Raw genomic sequence first — 12,544 nt, 5'->3', positions numbered from 1 at the left:
TTTGATAGTAACAGTATAGAGGTGCAGTTAGAGGAAGGTAGGAAGATCTTATGGTAGGAGCTTGTGCACATTCTCGTCTAATTTTTTCTGTTTCTCAGTGAAATAGGAAACAAGGTCTTAGGTCAAGAGTGAGGATTGGGAAGAAGGTGTTTGCTAGACATTCATCAGTATTTCAAGTTTTTCAGTATCTTTTAAGTGATGCAGTGCTCATTGCCACTAACCCTTGTTTGGTCATATTATAAAGGAGGAAAAAAAGTTCTATTTTTTGATCATTGTTCTATTGTAAGAAGCACAGCCCGAGCTTTAGTAAAGTGAAAAAGCCCCAACTCTGTGTATATATATATTTTTCATTTTAAGGACAGTAATTTTTTCTTTTTGATTTCAAGAACTTTCTATGTTTACAGCATAGAAAGTTTTATGCTATAAGCATCTTTTGGTGCAATTAGACAACTTTGTTACTTCTGCTGATAGAATAGAGTAAAATACAGATAATAACATTTGCTTAAAGGAGACATTTTAAAAAATAAGACATGGTTTGTCTTAGCCCGATCAGCCTAAAACCACCAGGGACAACCTGTAAACAAACCAATCGAGTTTACTGACTCATTGCAGTGTGGGGACTGCACAACAGAGCAACTGTGAGGTATCTCATCAAACAAAGGAAAATATAGAGTTAACATAGGGTTTTGCTGAAGAGTGAAATTTAGGTGTGATGTAAATGAGGTGATGTTCTATGGGCTCTAAGCAAGTATGGTTGTGTATAAAAGGGGTCAACCTCAGCTCTGTACTGTGAAATGGACCTATGGTCCTTGTCTTAGTCCATTTTGTGTTGCTATAAAGGAATATTTGAGGCTGGGCAATCTCTAAGGAAAAGAGGTTTATTTGGCTCTCTGTTCTGCGGGCTGTACAAGAAGCATGGCACCAGCATCTGCTCCTGGCGAGAGGCTCAGGCTGCTTCCACTCATGGTAGAAGGTGAGGGGAGGTGTTGTATGCTGAGATCATATGGTGAGAGAGGAAGCAAGGAGGGAGGAGGGGGGTTCCAAGCTCTGTTTAACAACCAGCTCTCTTGAGAACGAATAAAGTAAGAACTCACTCACTGCTCCCTACCCCAGGGAGGGCATTAATATATTCATGAGGCATCCACCCTGATAACCCAAATACCTATCATTAGGCTCCACCTCCAACACATTGGTTTGGAGGAGACAAACATTCAAACCATAGCAGTCCTGTTTTCTTGGAAATGAAGTTAAAAAAGATGACAAATGTTGTGTCCTGAGACCCATTCTTTGACGCTTTGCACAGGGGCTGTAAATCAAGGCTTCACTGATCACAATGACTTAACTCCTCCAGATAAGACTGAGATGTTTCATTCTTATTGCAATAATTTTAAACAGCAATGCATCTGATAGTCTATGATTTCAGAGAATAAAATTTCTCAGTAAGTAAGCAGTAGTCCCTCTAAGAACTGGGTTTTTAGGGCATTTTATGACTGCAATATGTATTTGGGAAAAATATTGTTTTCTGATAAATTTGCACCTAGCTTAATGGGCAGCTCTGGTTCTAGACTCACAAATGTTAGGGACATTGCTTTCTTGGTCCAAGTAATTTTCTCAGACTATAGTCTATAACTTACTATGATTCTGAACATTGATGAATAAGTCACTGTCACTTCCTAGGTAATCTGAGTCAAGACATATAAAGAGTTTGTATTTCATATTTTAAATTTATAATACAAGGTGGTTGGAAGAAGTCTTCAATAGAATATGTATATAGAACTAGACAGTTTTTAAATATTAGTGACTAAATTACAGTGCCTCCCACAGCATGTTTACTGGAACTCAGCATCCAAGTGTCCCACAACCAGGTTTGCCAGTTTCCAACAGGGAGCCTCAAGGTGCTCAGACTCCAACTGTGGCATCTTCAAAGCTTTTCTTTCTGGTTCTAGCTTGCTCTGGCTAACAACCACTATCATCAAAGCTGTCTGAGGAAGACCTCCTGTTGCTGCGACTGACGGGACTCTTGGTGGAAGCCCTATTCCTATGTGCCCACGGCTGCAGCTCCCCAAGGGAGCAGGACATTGTTGGATTCTCTAAGAAGCTCAGAGGAAGTCACTTCTCACTGTGGTGCCATATGGGACTTGAAGTCGTTCTACTCATACTCTGTTTTTCAGTAAAGCTGCTTTTGCCTCTGTCTTCTGTGCCATGTCTCCTGCAATGAATTCCCAAAACTTAAAGCAAACAAAACCAAAACCCAAAGCAAAAAAAAAAATAAAAAAATTAAAAATAAATAAATAAATAAACCGAACAAATCAACTAATAAAAAAAAAAAAAGAAGAAATGAAGTCAACATTCTTTGAGATCCAGCTCTGATTCTACCTTACACAATGATCAAACCACAACACTTAACTTCAGCCCACAGGTTACCGCAATTTTGTCAAAAACAAAAGTGCCTTGAGATTATATAGTTAAAGACCTCATCTGTTGATTTTCTTTTTTTCTTTTTTTTTTTTTTTTTTTGAGACGGAGTCTTGCTCTGCCGCCCAGGCTGGGGTGCAGTGGCCGGATCTCAGCTCACTGCAAGCTCCGCCTCCCAGGTTTACGCCATTCTCCTGCCTCAGCCTCCCGAGTAGCTGGGACTACAGGCGCCCGCCACCTCACCCGACTACTTTTTTGTATTTTTTTTTAGTAGAGATGGGGTTTCACCGTGTTAGCCAGGATGGTCTCGATCTCCTGACCTCGTGATCCGCCCGTCTCGGCCTCCCAAAGTGCTGGGATTACAGGCTTGAGCCACCACGCCCGGCCTGTTGATTTTCTTAAAAAGAAAACAGGAGACAGCTTGTCCAGGTAATTCAAAATCTCTATCTTAGAGAGCAAAAACTGCTCATAGGGTTACATTTAAATAAAAGTTTCTACTTGATTTTACTCATCAACAATTTTAAAACTCTTGAGTCCAATCTTAGCCAGGACATCCTTTTGCATAAGTAATCTTACAAATCTTACAAATTGCCCCCTCTCCCTCAGTGAATGCACATGGCCATTTCTACCTTGCCTGTTGACACAGCTGTGTGATTTTCTTAAGCAGTGTTCCCCAGTCAGTAGATTCACAGGGTGAGAGTTGGCGTAATACCTGTGATGAAAAGACAGAGGAGAAAGCTCATTGAAGGTGCAGATGAGAGTATCATTGATGAGATTCATCAAGGGCCCTAATAGGGCTGGAGAAATAAGTAAGAAAAAAAGAAGGTACTGATGGAAAAGGCTTCTAAAGAAAGACTTCTCAATGATATATAATAACACTAACCATAACTACGAATAATTATTGAGCCTTTATTTGGGAAGGCACTGCAAAAAGAGCCTTATCTGCATTATCTTGTTCAATTCTTAGAACAGCTTGCTGAGTTACATACTATTATTTCCTCCATTTTATGAATGAGGATTCTGAGTCTCAAAGAGTAACTTCCTCAGATCCATGTGGCTAAAAAGTGGTACTGCTAGTTCTTAAACCAAATTTTCTCTGATTTCAGTGCTTGTGTTATTAGTTCTTAATATGCTTTCCAAAATATTGTGAGATATGCACCTTATTCTGAAACTTTTAATTAGATCTGAAATACACATGCAAATAATTATCTACAGAAGGTGAAAACTGTAACGTGTCTTTTTACACGCACTTTCAAAAACTATCTAAGCCTGCTTCCTCCACTACCCCTTCTCTCTCTCTCTCTCTCTTTTTTGTTTCTAGCTCCTGAGTCCTCTCATTTTGACTCTCTTCCCATTATTCTTCCACTTTTCAGGTGGATGACCCATTTTCAAACTTATCCTGATTTTTACCTTTAGGATTTTACCTGGATATTTTTCAATTTCATGAACCAAAATCACCAGTAAGATACAGCTTAACAATTGCCAAATATTAACAATTGTAAGAAAAAATCAGATATGCTTGAAAAAATTAGCAAGCATAAGCTATGAATTGATATGGGAAGTTTACTAGTGAAAACATAATAAAAATTTGACCCACATGAGGGTCAAAGATTTAACACAGGTAACACATCCAACATGAGGATAAAATGTAGTTTTGTTAGTTTTGTCATAGTTGATTTGTTCTTTCTCTACACCTGCTGGTAAGAAGAAAAAATATTAACTTTGATTTAAAGCTTAGTTTGAACTGTTAATTTAGGCAGAAGCTTTATCAAAAGTCTGCCTTGGCAAAAAGTAAAACACAAACAATGCTCAGTTATTACACAGCCCTCCAACCCCCGAGTTCTCTCCCTCAGGTGGTGTCCCTCTGTCTGAGGGAAGGGTTGGGGCTTACAGAACATTATGAACATAGATGAGTCAGAGTCCTAAGATGTTAGATGCTGTGTCTCATAAATACTCTAGTTTCCAGGACAATGACCCATCTAATTTCTGCCTTGTCTGCTGGCATTTGTGGCTAAAGTGTAACTCTCGCCTTTTGCTCTTATTACTGCATAGAAACTGTCAAAATCACCAATGGCAGCCAGTTTGCTAAATCCAATGGTTAATTCTCTGTCATTATTTGTGTCACTCTTCAGCAGCATCTGTCACAATTGATTTTTCCTTTCTCTTTCATGTTTTGCATTCACATGGCTGCTAGAACACCATATTATCTTGGTTACTCTCCTTTACTCTCAAAGCTTCTTCATTAGTCTCCTTGGATGGCTCTTCCTTTTATTCCTAACCTTTTAATTTTGGAGTTCCCAGATCACTCTTCTGAAATCCAGTCCCATATATCTAATCTCTTACTCAGTATCTCCACTTGGATGTCTGAGAGACAACTCGAACTTACTCCAAACCTGCCTTAGACGTATCTTCCCTTTCTCAGTTGCAATGCTACAGGTTCTCAGACCAAAAATCTTGGTGTCCTTAGGCTCTGCTAGTCCATAGCTTTGTCTCTTCCCTCATAGGGGAGAAACATAGATCAGGATTTTTTTTTGTCCTAAGGTCTTGCCTCTGTGATTCACAACCCGTTCTCTTAATTGACAATGTCCACTGTATTACAGGGCATTATCATTTCACGTGTGCAAAGTTGTTTTGAAAACTAGAGACCTAGGTAAATTTGGGGTAAAGCCATATACGGAATTTGAAATTTATAATCTGAAATAATCTCTTTGATCAAAATCAGCCAAATGCATAAATTGTCTCTTGCAGGCTTGAGTAATAATTTCAACTGGTCACATTTCCTTGACCTCCTTTTGACCCTCCAGGGGTCTCAAATTCAACATGTTTAAAATACCATCTTTCCTACAAGAGGCTCTTATAGCTATATTTGCCTTTCTTCTGGAAATAGAACCTCTGTTCTTAGAACATTTTCTCTTCCTGGTCTAATTTTACAGCTTCCATGAGCATTGCCATTTTCTTACATGAGCCCACCACCCTGGCTCCCATTTGATTGGTTCAGGAATGTCAACCTGGCCCAAGCTAAGCCAATCATAGTATTTTAAGACCCTAGTTACAATTGGTTGATCCATTATGTGACATAAGGTGGGTCAGTTACAATCCTTCCTTAGAATATTTGAACTTGGAAGCACAGAATATAAAAGGCAGTTCCCTTCAGAGATGAAACCTATCAGAAGTAAAACTTGGCATTTGTTTATAATCACATTTCCAACTACAAGAAGGAGAACAGTCTGCAGTGAGAAAGAATAAAACTGACATCCAGAGAGAGGTACAAATGAAAGGTAGAGAACTAGATTCTGGTGATGTTCCAGTGGCTAGATCTAGTTTTTCCTGGGGCCCAATAGGCTATCCTTTCAACAGGTATTAATGAAGAATCTTGTACTTTATATTATGGATACCCTTGCTAACTATACGAAGAAGGAAAAAAGTATTCATTTTCTTATCTAATTGGGAAGGACATCGAAGTAGCTAACATAATCAAATAGCTGCAGTAACCAGGTCTCTATTTATGCTTCTGGCACTTCAGGACTGCTAGCTTTCTCTTTTTATATATCTCCCATTTCTGCTTATTTTAGCTTTTGCATCAGTCTCAACTGGACTTCATGCAGTTATGTTTTTTCTAGGGCACTGAGGAAGATGGCTGCAAGCTGCTCCAGTGTCTTTTCATCCCTCCTAAACGATGACCCCAAAGACAAACACTCTAAGGGAAGTCTAATGAAGCCTCCTGATTGGTGTAGCTTAGGTCTCATGACCACCTTTGAACCAATCACTCTGGCTAGACCCAGCTCATACGCTACTTCTGTGTCTGTGGATAGGTCAGAGTCAGATAGAGCTTTGCAGAAAACATGGGGAGAGGAGGATACAGTTACTATAAAGCATATTATAATACATTCTGAGAAGACAACACTATAGCTACCACAGTCCACTATACCATTGTTTGTTGGTTTAATTCTTTCTTGGATTCAGTGCAGCAATAAAAGCCATTTTTTGCTAAGGCAGCTGGGTTTTCTCTCATTTGCAATCAAGAGTCCTGATGAACATACATTTTCCCATTTCTCTTTTTCTTCTTACATTCCTATCTCCCTGAATGACACTGCTTACTGAATCATTCTAGTTAAAAATATGGGAATCCTCCTCAAGTTTTCTCTATCTTTCACTTTCCACAGTCAAAAATGGGGGAATTATTCTTAATTTCTGCCTATTCCTTCTATATTAATAGATATCCATATCCAGATATCCTGCTATGTCAGTTCTAACTCTAAAATAGCTCTATAATCAGCCTCACTATTCCATTCCTATTGGCACAACCATTGTTCACACCCTCATCATCTTTTGCATGATGTGCCCCTTAATTAGTTCACTGAAAAGTCTTGCTTATTTGCATTCTATCTTCCACACTACTGTAAAAGTAAATCATCATGCTATTTCCCTGAATGGTATTTTCTCTTGACATCCATTGCCTTTAGAATAAACCTAAAAAATTTCTTGGTGATGTGTACAGGACCCTTTCTGAATTTTTGTTAAGCATGCTTAACTTCTCTCTTGGTGTTTAGGTCTCAGCATCAGTTCTCACCTATGTATCCCACCTATGTATGTCACTGCTGTGTCATCTTCATCCCATTCTTTTCAGTCAGTGCTGTTCTGACCCTAAACTCTACTCTCATCATTAGGTGTCCTTTATTTGCTCTTGGGACTCCTTGATATCCTGAATCCTTCTGCCTTTGGTACTTACCAGGTTCCCAAACCTTATATTATACATAAATCACTTATGGAGCTTTTCCTTGACCTATCCTGGACACACTGCATTGGAAACATTTTAAAAATTTCCTCCTGGATCAGGTGTTTTGTAGGAGCAGTCATTTAGTAAACACTTGAGTGTTTCTGCTACTGCCTGATATTGGAGTTCTCAAATGCTTCCTTTCATCACTGATTGGAGCAATAAAATTCATTTTTGCACCTTTACCTACTTCTGAGACTTCTTCTGATTGGTTGACCTGACTTTAAAATCTCTTCAGATACCATTATAGTCATCTCTGCTCCCTACCCTCATGACATTAACGCAGAATCGGCTATTTCAATCATTTCGCTCTCCTGTAGTTATGCAGCCCCTCCATTATTCCATCTCTTTGAATTTGTTCTGTCTATACTTTCTTTATCATACATAATTAAAACTCTAGTTCAAGCCTAAATTATTTTTCCCAGCTACCTTGGCTATGTCTCCAACTATAAATTCTCCTTCTCACTTGAGAGCCCTGACATACCATTTCTAGATATTAACCAGGGCTTTAAAATCATTGTAGTGGCTCCAGTCATTGGCACACTACAGCAGAGGGCAGATAGCATGCACCTTTTCCAACGTCCATTTTCAATAACATCATGGCAGTTGTGTAAAATCGGCTATGGTGTGAATATTTACGCCACCCAAATCAGCAAATACTCAGCAAATGCTAGTTTTTTTTTTTTCCCCCTGGAGGGCTAGTTGTTAATGCATTTACCAGCATATCACTAGCTTCAGTGGACGACCAAGCTGTGGGACCCCTGATGCCAGCCTGGAGTACCTGATATAACACTACAGCTAAGAAGTATACACCATGGACTAATATCAGCTGAAAGCAAAAGTGGACTGAGCCTGGACAGGTGGGTTGTCAGTAGTCTCTAGACCTTAAAAAGTCTAAAAGTAAACTCCTAGTTCTGCTCCAAATCTGTTCTACTCATGTACTGATTCATCTCAATTACTGGCAACAGCATTCACTGGGAACTTGCACAAATCATTTAGGGAATCTGTGCATCAAGTTTGGGCCCACTAGTAGCATGTATCTCATAGGTTGTTTTGAGGATTAAATGAATTGTGATTGGTAAAGTGCTTAGAATTGTGTCTGGCACAATCATTATTTCCGGAAATACTATGTAAGTTTTAAAGTATTTGCTCAGACCCAAACCTTTAGAGTCAGCTTTGCCTCCATCATTTCTCTCATACCCCATATCCAATCTGTCAGAAAATCCTTTTTCCTCAATTTTCAAAATATGTATCTGGGTCTGACCTCATCTTGCTACTTCTACTGTGACAACTTGGATCAAGCCTCCATCATGTCAATCTGAATTGTTGTGCTGGATTTCCTACTTTCACTCTTGCTCCCTCTGCTGTTGATTTCTAACATAATAACCAGAATGATCCCTATTCATTATTTTTAGACCATGTCCACTCCTCAGCTGAAAAACCTCTAAAGCAGGGGCTTCCAATCTTTTGGCTTCCCTGGGTCACAGTGGAAGAAGAAGAATTATCTTGGATCACACATAAAATATAGTAACACTAACAATAGCTGATGAGCTAAAAAAATTGCAGAAAAATCTCATAATGTTTTAGAAAGTTTACGAATTTGTGTGAAGCTGTGCTGAAATCCGTCCTGGGCCACAGGTTGGACAAGCTTGCTCTAATGGTTTCCCACTTTTCTAAAAGTAATAGCCAAAGTCCTTCCAAAGGCTTACAAGGCTTTGGCCCAGCTCTGAGCTTTCCTCTGACGTCATCTTTTATAATACTGCTTCACTCAGATCTAGTCCTCCTGGAATTCTACCGCGGAGTGAGTGAGGGGAGTGTTGTGGGATTGTCAAAACAAGAATGAGTGAGAAAGCAAGAATGGGCACAGTGAGGGCAAGTGGTGCAGGGTGGGGTGTATGGTTTAAGTGGTACAGATCAAAAAGGAAGAGTCCACGTAGGAGCAGTTCAAGAATTTTGTCCAAAACAAAACAAGTGAAAACAAGATCTATACCCAGCCCCTTGGAAATAGGCCTAGTATGAAGAAGGCAAGAAAGCAACTCCAAGTGCCTGGCATAGATCTTGCCAGCCTTGAATACCCTTGAGTCCTAAAATTAGGCTAAATGTGGTCTGGCTTTGTTGTAGTGGTATTTGGTGTTAGGAAGCCTGTGCATGTTTTGACAGAAAAAGTATTTCTAAACCTGGTGGTATGTGGAACCAACTCCTGTAATAACACTGACCTGATTTTCTCCTAGAAAAGTGATGGGATGGCTCCTATAACTATAACTGAAAGTTCCTTGGGAAAAGCTGGGATGTGGCTGACATGAAGGCAAGCAAAAATTAAAAAAAAAAAAAAAAAAAGGAGCAGCCAGGACAGCTGGGAGAATCGGCTGTGATCTAGTTCAAGGATAATCTTCCTTTTATTCAGAGACCAAGAACACATAGACCAAGAGCAGATATACTGATTGTTATCTTTTAAAATACAGTCTTGACAGGGCCATATTGTAAACCAAACAATCAGATAATAAAAAATGAAACAAAACCAAAAAGAAGACTTTTGTTTGCCCAGTTTAAAACATTGTACTGGTAAAAATCTACTGCAACAAAATCTACTGGGTAGGATCCCAACTTACAGCCCAGCCTCATCAACTGCCTCGTCCCTTTTTCTGATACTGATCTCAGTTTCTGAATCCTTTTCCAGTCTGTACACGTACCTTTCCAGCTTTGTTTCTGGCATATTAGCTCATTGCTACCTGCTTGTTTCTAGGATTCAATACTGCTTCTATGATTACTTGGCTGTAGCTCTTCTACTCATTAGATCTGTTTTGCTTGGGTCCCTGTGCTTTAGGTCCCTGTGGGCATAGTTGGCCTTAGTATTATAAACTTCTCCGATCCCAACTCCCGTGGCCCCTTTGTCATCTGTATCTGCCTTATCCTGGCTTCTTCTAGACCATGTCCTTGGGTTAACAGGCTACCCTCAGAGATACACAGGCTACTCTATGCAAACATCTCATGACATGATAGAAAATTTCATCATAGCACATCCAGCCACCACATAAAATATTCCAGCATGCTGACAAGGTTAAAGGTTGTTCTATTTAAATTTGCCCTAGCTGAGATTTTAGGACCTGGTCCTAGACCCTCCTGTAACTAGACCCTCTTTTGAATCATTTCCATAAAGGCCTGATGAAGGTGATAAAATATTTGGTGATGAATCCTTTATACTTATACGTAATTGATGCTGTTGGTTTACTACAGAGTTGCCCATGTAGCCAATATACATTTCCCCCAGCTGCTGAAAGTGCGGAAGCTGAGGCCTAGACCAGACTTTCTCCAAAGGGTCTCCCTTGGCTGACAGAGCGACCTCATCCAGAGATGCTTGGGAAGTTACTCCCTCCCCCTACCTCCATTCTACCTGGATTAGACTTCAAATCCAGTTTTTTTGTATAGGGTGGAGTTGAGGGAAATGAGGCTTCTTCCCACATAATCACCATATAGGGCTCTCTGAGAAACGCTACTAGTCTGTGACTTGGTGCTGTATGAGTGGTGCCAATTAAAATTATTCTTCCTCCCACCTTTAAATAAAATCTACCTTGTGACTTCACATTTTTAGTGAATTCAAGCATTAAAACCTTTCTCTTACACTGATTAGGGCATTATTTCCAGATGAGAGCTCTGATACATCTTTTTGGACAAGTTGTCAAATCCATGCATCATCAAGTATGCTTTACTCCAGTAATGACTTGCATCTTTTTCGGGCAATAGATCTTCACACGTATAAAATACAGGTACGAGAGAGTGTGTTAGTTCCTCTCATCAAATTGCATTGATGTGAGGCTTTAGAAAGAGGCACTGGATTCTGTTTCCATGACAACCGCTTCACTGCTCAAGGGGAAAACAGGACAGTGATTGAAATCTGTGTTAATGGCAGCTCTAAAAATAATCGGCAATGTATTGAAATCAAATGAAAGAGCCAGGAAGCAATTAATAAAAATTGTAACCGTGGAGAGTGAGATTGTTACAGTTATAATATTCTTTAAGAATTATAGAAATGGCTGGTGACAAAAATAGTTTTGGGGAGAATCAATTATTATTTTGTTTGTCCATTCTTTCAGGTGGCTGTCGATATTCATTATATGCCAGCCATAGATTAGGACCTGAAGATAAAGGGGTGAATCAACAGTGTCTCCATCTTCCAGGACCTCATGGTTTTATCTTCTAGGATCTCACAGTTTTATAAAAAGAGAATCCACCGTGATTATGATGGACATTTTGTTTGCATACCCAACGTTTAACCATTTCCCACTGTGTAGCAGCCAGGAGATTACATATTTGTGTGGGATCAATTCCATAGCTAAGTCCAGGGACAATTCGAAATCATTTAGTATAGTTATTGGTTCTTCGGTGAGCATGCAACCAAGGCATAAACCTATATGACACTCTTTTATTAAGACTGGCTTCTGCACAAAGCTCAGAAATGTTGAGCGGCGATGGGATGCTTATAATCTTTTTTACTTAAACATAAAAGAGGGGGCATGTAAGGTCTGTTGCTTCAGGCAGCTACTTTGTGATTAGGGGAAAATCAGCCTGAGGATGAAACCAGCCCTTGGACAAGGGCAATGCCAGGAGAATCACAGAGAAACACAGCCAGACCTGATTGAACTGCAGGAAACTACTCTACCTCTATATGTTCTAGAGATCACAGCCCACCAAATTTCTTTTTGTGGATGCTTGAGTTGGGTTTTCATGTTTTTTTCACCTGAAAATAAAAAAAAAAGCATACAGCTAATAACAAATGTCAATGTCATGAAATAAGTGTAATATTGCAAATAAGCAGAGGTAACTATTGAATGTACAGGGAGAGAATAAATCAGAGGGAGAAAGAGGAGGTAACAATGAACTCAATCTCAGAGAAAGGAGAGCAGAGAAGATCATGAAGCATCTTACACTGTGAAGGTAGAAAATTCGGCTTTGTTGTCAGCATAGTTCCTGACTGTCCAACTATCTAGGACTGCCGATCAATGGCAAAATGGGCCTATCTTAGCCCAAGCTCTATGCAGAGGTGGATGTATCCCGAACCTAAAGAAGCTTAAGCTCATGTGCCTGTTACTTACACTGCCCCTTTGGGGAGGAAGTAGCAGCCATGGCTGCACATTAGCAAATGGGCTGCCCCAGCTTGAAGGTTATACTCTTAGGCCTGGTGGTGTTTTTGCATTGTGGATGGAGTTTATGAAATTGTGATGTTTATGGTATTTATCAACTTTTAAAATGTTGTAACTTGGTTTTATGTATTTTCTAAGTAAATATTCTCTTTAGTATGTAAATTTGTATTCTTTTAGTTAAATAGAGTGCACAAAAGTGTACCATTGTCAGACCCAC

General features: G+C 39.5%; 1 protein-coding gene across 11 annotated transcripts in view; it reads right to left on the bottom strand.

Annotated features, from left to right (window-relative positions):
• TMEM144 (transmembrane protein 144) overlaps window positions 1-12,544 on the bottom strand; it is a 91,209-nt gene that overhangs the window by 62,872 nt on the left and 15,793 nt on the right. For all 11 annotated transcript variants that reach the window (XR_013417165.1, XR_013417166.1, XR_013417167.1 and 8 more), the window contains exon 3: window positions 3,045-3,127. The gene's annotated coding sequence lies outside the window, so the exon portion shown is untranslated. The remainder of the gene's footprint in view (window positions 1-3,044; window positions 3,128-12,544) is intronic.

The sequence above is a fragment of the Macaca mulatta genome, chromosome 5 (assembly GCF_049350105.2).
Source record: "Macaca mulatta isolate MMU2019108-1 chromosome 5, T2T-MMU8v2.0, whole genome shotgun sequence".
NCBI lineage: Eukaryota > Metazoa > Chordata > Mammalia > Primates > Cercopithecidae > Macaca > Macaca mulatta.
This window is presented reverse-complemented; position numbering and strand designations above follow the sequence as displayed.